Raw genomic sequence first — 13,232 nt, 5'->3', positions numbered from 1 at the left:
TCTACTAGTACAGTGGTTGGCAAACTTTTTCTGTAAAGGGTCAGATAGAAAATATTTTCAGCTTTGTAGGCCATGTGTCTTTGTTGCAATGATTCAACTCTCCTGTTATAACACAAACGCAGCCATAGACAATACATAAACTAATGGGTCTGGCTGTGAGCAGTAAAACATCATTAACAAAAACAGGTAGCAGACTGGATTTGGACCATAGGTAGTAGTTTGCCAAACCTTCTACTGAAATAGGAACACTGTAGAAATGTTTCCATTTAATATTTGGCATCTCCACAAAGCCTATTTTCATTTATTATCTAAGCATTCTTCTTTCTACAAATTGGTTAAGAATAAATATTAATCAATATATTTAAAAGGTTTTAACAAGATGGAAATTAGATATTTTCAAGTTTAGCAAGTATCACAAATATACTTTTAACTTACAACAAAAAATTTTAAATTCTTAGAATTAAAAAAATGTTTGATGATGACAATTTGAAGATTATCCCATGACTGATCTAATGAAAGTCACTTAAACTAAACACCTGGATTCATTAGAGAAAACAGTAGCTTCTTTTGGCAGGCACAAAAAATATTTCTTTGGGTTTTGTTGTAAATAGAAAAAAACTGTTTTGGAATTGAAGGCATAGAGAAGCATACCCTTACTTTCTAGTCTATAAATAAATAGTAAGCTAAAGTTCAAAATAAAGTTAACAGTAATTAAAAAGATTATTTCTTTGTTTAAAACTATAGTTCAAATTCACAATGAAATAGTAGCCATAACGCATTAGTTAATTAATCCAGTTAAAAATAGTTCTGGCTCACTGTTTACAAATCACATATAGAATAAGGAACCAACCAAACAAAAATATTTCCGTTATGAAGCTTGTTTTCTGCTAGGGGATATACATAATAATCGAGATAAATATATGGCATGTGGGGATGATTATAAAACATAAAATAAAAGGATAAGCCTCTAAGGATTAGAGGGAGGAAGGGTACAATTTTATATATTCCAAGAGTCATTAATGAGAAGGTTTCATTTGACAAAAGACCAGAAAGAATTGTTGCCTAGTTGTAGCTATATGGGAAAAAAGATTTGCAGGCGGAAGGTATGACAACTGTAAATGCACGGACATAGGAGATTGCCTGATGTATTTAAGGAACACCTAGGAGGTCTGCCCATGAGATGAGAGTGGAGAGAAAAGTGAGGATGTAGTGAGGGCTAAGTTCAGAAGAATAAAGAGGGGCGCAGATCCTATGAGACACTCCAGGCCTTTCAAAGGACTTTGGTATTTACTTTGAATTGGGAAGATATTGGAGAGTTTTGAGCTGATATTGACATGAACTGATTTTAAAGATTCTCTAGCAAAGCTAGAAAAAAGGAAATCAGTTAAGAAACTATGAGTATTTAACAAGGATGTTACCAGTGGAGTGGTAGGAAATGATCAGATTCTTTGATGAGTAAGATGCACGATAAACAGCACAACACATGAAAAACAGTACCAGTAATAATAAGGTTAATTGATAAAAGCACCTTAAAGTGGCAAGCACAGAAATTGCTCTTCATACCTATCTCATTGTGGCTGTTCTCCGTTCTCCCAAAGGCTATTATGCTAAGTGAAATAGGCCAGTCACAAAAGGACATAGGCTATGATTCCACTTTTGAAATATCTAAAGTAGTCAAACTCATAGAAGCAGAGAGTAGAATGTTTGTTGCCAGGAACTGGGAAGAGGTGGAAATGGGGAGTGAATGCTCAAAGGGTACAAAGTTTCAGTTATACAAGATATGTAAGTTCTGGAGATCCTATACAGCATAGTGCCTAGCACTAACAACGCTGTATTATAATAAAAATTTACTAAGATGTAGGTCTTATGTTACATGTTCTTATCAGACACACACACCACACGTCACTAATAATAACAGTAAAATAATAATAATATTAATAATAATAATGAGGACAAGAGGAAACTTTGAGAGGTGATAGCTATGTCTATGGACTTGATGCTGGTGATGCGTTCACAGATGTATACTTATTCCCAAGCTCATTAAGTTGTATCTACTAAATATGCTTTTCACATGTCAATCATACCTCAATGAAATGGTTTTCTTTTTTTTTACAGGACATTAGCAGGAAATGTGATAAATCCAAATAAGTTCTGTATTTTAGTTAACAGTATTGTACTAAGGATGATTTCTTAAATTTCATAAATGTTTTATAGTTATGTAAAATATTAAAATAGAGGGAGGCTCTATGAAGTGTTACCAGAACTCTGTACTAGTTCTGTAAATCTATAAATCTGACACTATCTCAAAAGTTTTTAAATGACTACTAAAAAAAGATAAATATTGCATTGCAGATACACCTTTTATGAAGAGATAGGTCTGGTGATTTAAATAATTTTTCATGTTTATTTTTTCATGAGTCCTATAACAAAAAAATATATATTACCCAAATATAAATTTACATTGACAATACTTTGATAATAGTAGACACAAAGTAAGACCTGGATTTAAAGATATTCCCTATGGTTTAAAGTTAATCTAGTAAAATACCAAGAAATATAAGAGTTTTATCACTCTTCTATTTTTCTTAACATCTGAAATTCAAGTTTGCCAACAGGGAGGGGCAGTGTGGTGTTTGATGTTCAGAGAGTAATTTTTAACAAAATATTATTCTAGAAATATATTTGACTCTCTTTTATGGAGAAGAATGTGAGTGCAGCTCAAATATAAATATTATCAGTACATGCTAAAAGGGCAATTAGTATGTAGCTATTCCTAAAAGGATAAATTAATAATAGAATATAATATAATAAAGATTCAAAGTGTTGGCTATCTCGTGTAGCTAGTTTTTTAACTCTTCATACAAGACAACTGTTCTTTAAAGCTGACTTTCACATTTTATTTTCAAGTGGCATGAATCCTCAGATAACAATATGGATAACACAAACTCATGATTTTTCCATTTTAGAAACATCACAGAGATTACCAGGGGAGCATCCACAAGCTTGTTAAAATTTATTCAGTCTACCAATCACTACCTATAAAAACTGTGTTAAGTCATTATTCATCCTCTTCAGTGATTTCAGTTATTCTCAGTTGCTGAATGCAGAATTATTGTCTATTTCATCCACCTTTCTTGTCAATTTTGTTGTTTTCCCTGCTCAGCATCATGGTTTAAACTAGGCAATTTTTTCAACATTCAAATTTTCCTGCAAATCCTTCTACTCCACACTTTATATTTTCGAAGGTTTCTATAAATATTTTCTGCATGGCTGTGAAGAAAATGGAAGAGCACAATAAACATGTTTATCTGCTTTCACTGTGGTTAGGCAACTAGGAGCACCACTGAGCACATCTGCCTTACACAAACAAGAAAAATATAACTGAACATATGTATTTTCAAAGAATAACAGAAGTTTTGTGGATGGAGCCTATGTATTAGTGTTTTTTAAATGTTTCCTGGGAGATTTTTACATGCAGCTAGGATTAGTTCCATTGGTATATTTATGCTTTGACATGTGTCAGCAGGGCTCAAACGCTTTGGTCTCAGGACCCCTTTGAATTCTTAAAAATTATTGAGAACCCCAAAAGACTTTCATTTCAATGAGTGATATGGCTCAGTATTTACTGTATTAGAAATTAAAACTGGGAAAACTTAAAGCTATTTATTCATTTAAAAATAGCAGTAATAAACTCATTGTACACTAACAAAATAGCATTTTAAGAAAGCTAACTATACTTTACAATCCAGTAGAAATAATGAGAAAAGTAGGCTTGTTTAAGATTTTTTTTTCAAATCTCCTGAATGACTGACAATTAGAAGACAGCTGGATTTCTATATTTGTGTTCACATTTAATCTGTTGAGGAGTAGTCTCTGGTAAACTCCACTATATATTCTTTAGAAAATTTGGGGGGGAAAAGCACAGCAATTTTTCTTATTTTTAGGGAGATAATTTTGACCCTACACATAGCTGGTAGTTCAATGTACAAAGTGTTGCCAGAGCATGTCAAATGGTTATTGAATAAATATACTCTTCTTATTATTTTAGTTAATTGCCAGTGTAATACTTGAAAAGTAGTTATTGGACAGCATTTTTGGAAATATATTTATTGTATAAAGAGGGAGAACTTTATTCTTTATTATTACTTTATATACATATATTTTAATATTTAGCTTAAAACAATCTCAGTTCACATGTAAAAGAAGATTTATTGTGTTTATTGCATCAGATACTGTAGTAAACAGATAATGGAGTTAATGGACCCTCAAAGGAAGGGTCCCATGACAATTAAAGGAGATTGCTTAGACTGCTGGGATGGATCTTAAAGAATGAATAAAATTTAATGAGGGAAAGGAAAGTGTAAAGGCTTCTGGGAAGAAAAAATAGAAAATTAAGTCTTGGTTGTAAGAAAAAATATTATATTTGTGAAAATAATTACTTTAACATTCCTGATGTGGCAAGAGCTAGTAAGAAGACACAGTAGAACATATTCCATGCCCAAAACACAATGGAACACTAGAGAAGGGACTGAAGTGGGAGGGGATATTAATGGTTTTGCCTTAGAGAAAAGCAGGGACAGAAGAATTTTTGATAAATTTAAGAAGGGAAAATTCTGAAAATGTTCACCTAAGACAGTGTCTGTAAGGATGCTCTTTTAGTTTACTATTCCTGCCCTAACAGATTACCACAAACTTAGTGCCTTGAAACAACACAGATTTATTATCTTAAAGATCTGTGGTAGAAGTACCTAAAATACATCAGCAGGGAAATTCATTTCCTTGCCTTTTCCAGGTTTTAGAGGTGGCCTGAATTCCTTGACTCATGATCTCTTTCTCCATCTTTAAAGCTCATCTCACTAACCTCTGCTTGCTTGTGCATGTCCACTATGACTCTGAACTTCCTGCCTTCCTCTTACAGACCAGGATAATTTTCTCATCTCAGGATTCTTAATTACATCTGCAAAGTCCATTTTGTCATAGGAAGTAACATATTCACAAGTTTGAGGGATCAGGACAAGGACATCTTTGGAGGACATTGTTCTGCTTACTATCATTCCAAGCAAAAAAATTTTTTTTTTTTTTTTTTTTTTTTTTTTTTTTTGCGGTACGCGGGCCCCTCACTGTTGTGGCCTCTCCCGTTGCGGAGCACAGGCTCCGGATGCGCAGGCTCAGCGGCCATGGCTCACGGGCCCAGCCGCTCCGTGGCATGTGGGATCTTCCCGGACCAGGGCACGAACCCGTGTCCCCTGCATGGGCAGGCGGACTCTCAACCACTGCGCCACCAGGGAAGCCCCAAGCAAAAAAATTTTATGTATTCTTATTAATTCAAAATAAAATTACCAAATATTATTAGTAAATAACCAAGTATTATCAATGATGTCTACTGGGGCTTTAAAATCTATATCTAATATTATTCCAAAGTAAAGTCTTATTTATATAAATAAAGGAATAACCAGTACTTTCTTTGAATTCAGAATGATGTCTTTTCCCACCCCAAAACACGTATGTAGGGAAACATCCTCATTGTATGAACCTAAAATTAATGAGATGTATAAACTAATTGCATTGACTTTTACCACATTGCATTTGATGCATGACTAGCTGCAAACATGTGCGCTTTCAGTTTTATTTGCCATTTATCAAAATTATATTATGTGCAACAATAAGTTGAGGATATTATCAATTCATAAAAAATAAAAGGCAATTTAAAAGAGGCCTGAATTTATAACTTAAAAATTTAGAAGAAACTTGATTAGAGAAAACCTTAAGAAAAAATATGAACAAAATATTTTAGTTACAAAATAAATCCATGAATAAAATATATGCAAAGCAGAAAATATACCTTGGAGTATTAAACACAAGTCCTTGGTGGGTGACATCTTCAAACCTCTTCCTTATTAGAAAATTATTCTTTTATATAAATGAACAAAAGTATTTCCTTTCCCCAGAAAAATGTGTATTATTGGTGGGTGGTAGGCAGTAGGGTGTAGAGTGACAAAATAAAAATGGAGAAGGCATGTAGAGGTTCATTTGTTTTTCCTCATATTATTGTTTGTTAACGGAAAAATATCCATTTTAAATAACATAGGTAAGAGTCATAATGCATATATGTTATATGCATAGATAATGTGACAGTAATTTGTCTAATGTGATTCAATATTTTTATAGATTTTGCTCTAAATTTATTGTAAAATATTGGCTATATGTCCTGTGCTGTACAATATATCCTTGAGCTTATTTATCTTATACATAGTAGGTTGTATTTCATAAGCCCGTAGCCCTATCTTGCCCCTCCTCCTTTCCTCTTCCTGCTGGTAATCTCCAGTTTGTTCTCTATATCTGTGAGTCCATTTCTGTTTTGTTATATTCATTTTTTTGTCTTATTTTTTGATTCCACATATAAGTGATAACATTCAGTATTTGTCTTTCTCTGTCTGACTTATTTCACTGAGCATAATACCCTCCAAGTCCATCCATGCTGTTGCAAATGGCAGAACTTCATTCTTTTTTTATGGCTGTGTAATATTCACATATATATATATATGTATATATATATATATGCCATATCTTATTTATCTACTCATCTGCTGATAGACACTTAGATTGCTTCTATATTTGTCTATTAGTGTAAATTAGTGTAAATAACACTGCAGTGAACATTGGGGTGCATGTATCTTTTCTAATTAGTGTTTTTATTTTCTTTGAATATATACCCAGGAGTGGAATTGCTAAATCGTATGGTAGTTCTATTTTTAGTCCTTTGAGGAATCTCCATACTAAACAAATATCTCTTTTTTTGCACAAAGTAAAAGTTTGTTTGCTATAATTTTGATTATTTAGTATGTTAAATTAGATCAGTCCTATGTAGTGTTTTATTTAAAATATTTAATTATAGATTAAATATGAATGAACATAACTAGGTGAAAGGCAGCTTAATATTACTATGAAATACACTTCAGTGAATCTGAAAACAAGTGCATTACAAGCCCATTATTATTCTTTCAATAAGTAAAATTATTGCCAGAAATATTGAACTCTGAGAAGACAAATGCAGCAATGATTAATTAAGTGGAATCATATTATAAAATTGTAAAAAATGGTAGTCATTATATTATTAAATATTTTGATTTATTAGGCTATACCTAAACAATATCATTTTAACATATAGGTGTGATAAAATGTTTACTAATGAGAAAATGTTTAACAGGAAAATTTATATACTCAAATGCCTGTAGACATGGATATTAATTCTGTCATCTATGCTGTGATAAAACAAAATAGGAGTTAATTTTTGAGTTCTTAGTGATTTTGATCCTATTTACCATTTGCCAACTCTATCACTTTAACTGCTGCTATTTATCCATTAGTGGTAATGTTGCGGACAGATTGGGGCCACTTCCTTTTATCCATCTCATTGTTGGAAGGCTCTAAAGTTGACTTTGGCCCCAAAACATTTTAGAAGATGGCTTGTTTGAATGAATCCTTATGATAACCAGCAACCTGGGAATCATTGTTTACATAATAAATCCAGAGTTACACTTTTGAATGAGAACATTTCGAGATCAGAGGCAAGTACACAGCCCAGATAATCTAGTATGTGTTTTTAAGTATCCACATGAATATAAGGACAGTCTATAAGTCTTACTTTCATTCATATGTAAAGAAATATATTAATTTAATCGATTAATAAAATTCAGAGAATCAGCTTTGGATTAATTGTGTACATAATATATTTACTTGGTAAGAAAGCTTATCTACAAATTAGATATGCAGTGTCTTCACTTATTTAAATCTTAATTCATATAAGAGTAGCAGATACTTATTTCGGTTACAAATTTAAGTGTGCAAGAAATATACAATTCTTTATTTTTCTATAACTAAATGTATCCCCTTTTTCTCCTGAATTCAACAGGGGAACAAAATATAATTTGCTCTGAGGCTTCATTTATGTTCTATGACCAATGACAGTAATACTTAAGTGCCAAGTTGTGGGTGTGGGGTAGAAATAAATGTCTTTTTATTCTTTTAATAAATATTTGGTTTTTATATAAATAAAGGTCATAACCACACTGTTGACATATATTGCTGTCATAATGCAACAGTTCATGTTGTGAGTCCACAACAGAAGTCATCTGTCGTGGAACAGGAAACAAAGTTGAAAAAGACCGTATTAAAACAAAACTACGGGACTATCAGGTCAGGATTTTAAGTAGCAACAGACATATTCACTCAGCTCCTGAGTATTTCATGTTTTACAGTACACATTAAAATGATTTCTTCCATCAACACTATAAATTCAAACTGTCATATGTTTATGCATTTTGCAAGTTACATTGATTTAATGGGTATATGGGAGCGAGGCTCAGAACATATCCCAGTTTGAAGTTTACATCACCCACATGCTTACACAAACACAACGTGTTCCGTTTCCTTCCCGGATAACATTTGTCGGTTATTTTTTCAGTTTTTTTCAGCTTCTTACCCTAAATATGTTAATTTAAAACATTTTTCAAATTTAGAATTATAGAATTATGTGAAAGCTGAAAAAATTTGGTTCAATCAGAATTTTTATCTCTTGAGGAAGCCAATACCCATAGAGGGAAACTCATTTGCCTTGGATATATTATTCTAACCTTCTTAGATTGTCAATTACTGACAAAACAGCTAGTGGGTTGTTTTCAGTGTCAGGTTTTTGCATTTTTTAGTTATTTATTACATGTAGAGAAATTTATGACTTTCAATTTTCGCTTGTAAAACTCATACATAGTTTGCATATACAGTGTCCTTAAGAGTAATTGAGCATGGTATCACGGGTATATGCATATGTCCAAACTCATCAAGTTGTATACATTAAATATGTGTAACTTTTTGTAGTACAATTATACCTTAATAAGGCTGTAAAAAAAGAGCAATTAAGCATGAATGATTCATTGCTTTTTTTCACTGAATAATATTGATGGTGGTGTGATGTTTATATTTATAATTAATATTCATTAATTATAATGTGGGATTAATTTCATTAATAACAATCAAAACTAAATTTATGTTAAAACAGACACATTTAAGTTACTTTATTTCATTTCCTCTGATACCATTTAGTTTTAAGTAATCATTGAGTTTGGTTTATTTGCTCAAAAATAATGTTTGTGTTTTAAGCATACCATAAGTTGCTTGAATTTTATAAATTAATGAAAGAATATGAAAATTGAATGTAATGTGTCCATGCTGCTTTATTTTACATAAAAATAAAAATGCAAAATTATTCAAAGAGCCACCTTTTAAAAATGTACGGCTCTTATATTATCACGATCTGCGTTTTTAAGTCTACAAAATCTGAAATCCAATACTTTTATAAATTATGTTTGGAAACTCTTAGTTGAACTAAACTGATTCAAAATATTCTTTTATGCTTTCTTCAGAGTTTAGTCACTGTTAAGTGAAAACTGTTTCTCTAATAGAGACATTGAAAGTAAAGACTTGTATTTTTTTATTTTAATCAAGTTAACTATTCATTTTTAGGCACTCAAATTTACTTTTTCTAATTTAATAATTTTTTTTAATGATGAGCTAAGTCCCTGAGGTGCCAATGTCAGACTCCTAATGAAATAAGAATAAAATTAGGCTCACATATCTTCTCAAACTGTAAGGTATGCAATACTTATGCAAGTGCCTGGCATAAAAGATATGTTTTATAAAAGGATACTTAATCATTCAGTGAAAATGCTTGTCCTTTTTACATATTTGCTTTGAAAAGCAACAAAATAAAGATGATTTAAGAGTTCTCCTCTTGCTTTAAAAGGTTTAACTCATTGATAGTAACTGACAGCAAAAAGAAACAAAAATTTAAAAGGAATTTCTCTATAAAAGTAAGTAGGCATAAAGAAATATCTGTTGTGAATTAGGCATGTTGGATTTCCTAACATTGATTTTATATAATAAATATAAGTATTAATATTCCAAGTTATTGTAAAACAAATTCTAACTCTATTGGATTATTATCTTTCAGGTACTTAAATAAGCTCCAACCATGACACACATGGACATTTTGGACTGTTTATCTATGTGGATACAATATATCTCATGGATTTTTATATACTACCATTTATATACAGCCTTTAACTTAATGAGCCACAGAAGCCTTTTACCTTAAATTTAGTTTGTATGTTATAGAATGTAACTCAACTGAAAATTGCTTTCAGGATGTATTCAAAGCACCACTGTGCATGCAGATGATTTTTACCATGATGTTTTTCCTTAACCAACTGGCTAATAAAATCCCCCATTTTAACAAACACATTTGATGTAATAAGACTTTCTTTAACAATATAACATAATATTTTTTCTCGCTTATTTTTCTGATATAAAACAATCTTTGGAATAATGGAATAATTTTTACTCACTGTGGGAGGATCTATAGCATTCTCAGTAAAAGAATCTTATTTCTTATTTATTTAACTCACAACTGATTAACTTAATGTTTACTTCCATTTATGCTAGCTTGTGGCCATCTCTCTTTGCTAGATTGTTTTACAGATGACAGATTAACTACACACATTAGGTTTCCAATGTTTATTCTCCTTCTGCAGTTGGGCAGTTTTTTCATGTAATAAATAATGCCTGCTAATCTGACATCATTACCCAGTTTTCTTTCATTGTAAATAGCAAAAATATTCTGTTTCAAAAATGCCATGCATACTGTATGAAGGACAGGTCACTGTGAGAAGGTCTTGGGCAAAGGCACTTTTGGAGGAGCAATTAAAGAGAATGTTTCTAGGCACAAACATTATTGATACCTTTTAAGATTTGGAGAATTTTTCACTATTACTCTAAGAGTGTTATCTAGTGAATACAGAATGTAGAGTCTTGGAATTTCGTTTTCTTTTTTTTAACAAAAATATTATCATTCAAATAATTAGGTAGGTAAATATAGCTATAACCTAAACCACTGATTATTTTGAGAATAAATTAACCATTATTTTGTTGTAAAGACAAGGTGAACACAGGATACACCAAAATGGGACTAAAATATTTCCTGGGAAGGGAAGTAAACTTAATTAAAAGAACAAGTTGTAGAACTATATGAGGTTTTAGAGAAATTGTAGATCATTCTGTATGTTTCGACATAGTATGATGAATAGGGGAGGATTGGAGAAGGAAGAGGGGAGAAGTGACATGAAAATAAATCGGACTAGATAGATAAGTTCATGTTGTATTTGTATTTTAATGTTAATCTCTGAGCCATATACCTCTGCTATCCTGATCCTCAAAGATAGAATTGGTTCCTCAAGAAGTTGAATAGGAGTATGGGAGATACTAATCTTTTTGATGTAAGTGTCAAGAAAACAATTCCAAAAAATTCATCACAGCTGGATCCACTTCTGGTAGAGTTATGCTGTTGTACACAAATTGGAGTGAACAATTTTTCCAGTTTTCTTTTTTCTTTAGAATCAATTTTATTTATTTATTTATTTTTGGTTGCATTGGGTCTTCGTTGCTGCATGCGGGTTTCTCTAGATGTGGCGAGTGAGAGCTACTCTTCGTTGCAGTGCTCGGGCTTCTCATTGCGGTGGCTTCTCTTGTTGCAGAGCATGGGCTCTAGGCACGTGGGCTTCAGTAGTTGTGGCATGCGGGCTCAGTAGTTTTGGCTTGCAGGTTCTAGAGCACTGGCTCAGCAATTGAGGCACACAGGGCTTAGTTGCTCTATGGCATGTGGGATCTTCCCAGACCAGGGTTCAAACCCGTGTCCCCTGCATTGGCAGGTGGGTTCTTAACCACTGCACCACCAGGAAAGTTCCCCAGTGTTCTTTTACATCTACTCTGGGAACTCTTCTTTGGAAATAAAGCTACATTGAAATTTTAAAAATTGGTAGATATATACAGTCTTCTTTAGTGTGACATCAGAAAGGAAGTAGGTGTCAAATAAAAACATCTAAGAGGTGGGATCAGGTAAGGTATCCCAAACAAATTCATTGCAATGATATTCAGTTTCCCTGGTACAAAAAGACTTCATTAAATCTCTCTTGGAGAGTTTCAGTAAGCTTTAGAATATTAAAACCTGCAAAGTTAGCAGTTAAAAAGGAGCTGTGCATTTATGGTTTCACACTTTTCCTACTTCATGTTATGCTTTAGTATTATATATATAAAAAGAGATATCTATCAATCTGTCTATATCTTCAAAAGTTCAACAATCAAGCATATAGGGGAAGAATGTCTCTTTCCTTATTAACTTTCTTACCACCCCCAACCATTTTCCCTTAACATACTATTAGAGTATGTTATTGTAGTTAAACAAGTCCATAAAAGATGAAGATATTCTTTTAAACTAAATTTTAGGGTATAGATATACAAAATAACTACACATAGAAAAAATGAATTTGTTAAAACCTACTTTGAAGATGTAAATAATAAATTATATCTACTATTTATGGTAATTGGCTGTTAATAAATTTGGAAACTTTTTTTGAAAGTATATGGACTCCTTAGTGAGGTCATTAAAATAGGTTACATATACCTATTTTTTTACAAATACCATTGGTGTCCTCTTAGCGAGCAGACAGATGCCTAAGTACAGGACTAAAATATATATTTGTTATGTGTTATATTAAAATAATGATAAATGTTAGAGATAATGTTGAAGATATCCCTCCTCACCATTTGTAGGAAAGAAATATTATTTAATACTGCCTCCCAGCTGTGACTAAAATATAAGATGTTCTTCTTTGGTATTAAATATTCCTAATTTAATGTGAATAGTGTCTATTATCACTGAAATCCCCTGGTCAATATAAATACATATTCTGCAAAAATAAATAAGCTTTGAAACTAGTACAGATTCAAAAAAAAGTGTCCTCCAGTGCTTTCTTTCCAAGTTATAATCCTTTTAATACTTGATTTAATGTATATATGAACAAATATATAACAAATTTAGAAGTCATGTGAGAATACAATATAATAAATGAAAAGCAAAGTATCTGAAGAATGTAGAAAACTCTATGCTTTACAAAAAATAAGTTAAAGTATATGGTTTTGGCATGTTCATTAAAGTAATAATATCAAATGATAATAATGATAAAAATAACTCATGCAAAAATACATAGATGTTTAGAAACAGCTTTCATTTTTCAATAAAAAGAAAAATAAATACAAATTGAGTATTTAGATATGTCTTTCATGTTCAGATAATTAATTTAATTCATATAATTATTGTCAGACAAGTAACTCCACTTTGGAGA

The sequence above is a fragment of the Orcinus orca genome, chromosome 3, assembly GCF_937001465.1.
Source record: "Orcinus orca chromosome 3, mOrcOrc1.1, whole genome shotgun sequence".
Lineage (NCBI taxonomy): Eukaryota > Metazoa > Chordata > Mammalia > Artiodactyla > Delphinidae > Orcinus > Orcinus orca.
The sequence above is the reverse complement of the archived record's forward strand: the minus strand, read 5'-3'. Positions refer to the sequence as shown.